Source organism: Chrysochloris asiatica, unplaced genomic scaffold (assembly GCF_000296735.1).
Source record: "Chrysochloris asiatica unplaced genomic scaffold, ChrAsi1.0 scaffold00312, whole genome shotgun sequence".
In the NCBI taxonomy this organism is placed as follows: domain Eukaryota; kingdom Metazoa; phylum Chordata; class Mammalia; order Afrosoricida; family Chrysochloridae; genus Chrysochloris; species Chrysochloris asiatica.
This window is the reverse complement of record NW_006408830.1, coordinates 2,877,037-2,878,341: the sequence shown is the minus strand read 5'-3', so window position 1 is coordinate 2,878,341 and position 1,305 is coordinate 2,877,037. Positions and strand designations below refer to the sequence as shown.

At 49.3% G+C, this 1,305-nt stretch overlaps 1 pseudogene; it reads right to left on the bottom strand.

Moving 5' to 3' along the window:
* Nucleotides 1-231: 231 nt before the first annotated feature.
* On the bottom strand, nt 232-1,014 carry LOC102829155 (annotated as a pseudogene).
* Between the last annotated feature and the right edge of the window lie 291 nt (nt 1,015-1,305).

Genomic DNA, 1,305 nt, shown 5'->3' with positions numbered 1-1,305 from the left:
ACAACTCCTTATGTAAAGAATTCTACAGCGAATCTATTCACAGTGATCTAGCGATGGCATAGGCTTAAAACTACAGAGGGGACCAACTTAACATCTGTATTTTACAACTGGTAAGCATTTAAGCCACAAGTGGTCTCTGAGACCTCGTCTCAGAAGGGAAGGAGCTAATGGTCAGTTGTGGGAAGTTAAGCCGCTGCTGCTCTCGACACTGCTGCCCCCACCCCTGCAGGCCTAGGCAGACACGTAGGGTGGCGGCGGCTCCTTGGCAGCACCATTCACAGTGGTATCATCATACGGGGGTAACAGCACTGTAGTGTCATTGCTGGTAACATACATCAGGACATCAAAGAAGTTTCTTCCATTGATGAATCGGTAGCAGTTCCACACACAGTTAATCAGGTAACCTTTAAAGGTCACGAAAATGCTGATAAACAGAAGAATAATGAGGACCAGACAGGTTGGATTCACTGACATGATGTCATCTCTGTAAGGAAAGTTTGCAGGCAGTTGTATGTACTTCTGGATGGAGTTTGGATAAACAAGCACAGTGACAGCAACCAAGGTGCTCAGGGCAAAATCGAATATCTGGTAACAGAAGAATGGGATGACCCAGGCAGTGTGTTGCTTGTAGGCGCCCTAAGTAGCCACTGCACAGATCAGGATCATGAGGAGAGAAATTGCAATAGCGATGCACATGTTGGCATTGTCCATGAACTCCAAGTCCCCTCCTAGTTCAGAACTGGAAAAGTGATATTGATCTGCATCAGCCACGGCGCTCAAGAGCATCAACAGTACCACGGCATTTATGATCAGGTACCAGATGCCAAGCATCAGGATGGTACCAGTGCGGACATGGCAGCACAGGCAGCAGCTGTTGGAGTAGAACCGCGTCCAGGGCACTATCATCTTCATCGCTCAGGCCACGGGTGCAGTTGCGCGAGTGCGCGCCCAGGTTTGCAGGAACGTCGGTGGCATAGCTTTGGCCTCCTTGCTCGCCCGCTGCCGGCTCCTTCTCCGCTCCAGCTTCTCCTGGAATCGCCTGCCCGCAGGCCCTGGCTTCGCGCTCCCATCGAGAGCTCCGGCCAAGAGTCTTTGCATATCATTATCATTAATGCCATCAAATCAGTATGGACTCATAGGGACCCTAAGCACAACAGAATACACTGTGCCAATTCATCTAGTTAGGGGTCTTCCTCTTTTTCTCTGACACTCCATTTTACTAAACATGATATCCTTCTCCAAGGACTGGTCCCTTCCGACAATTTGTCCAAATTATGAGAGGTAAAGTCTGGCAATCCTGGCTTC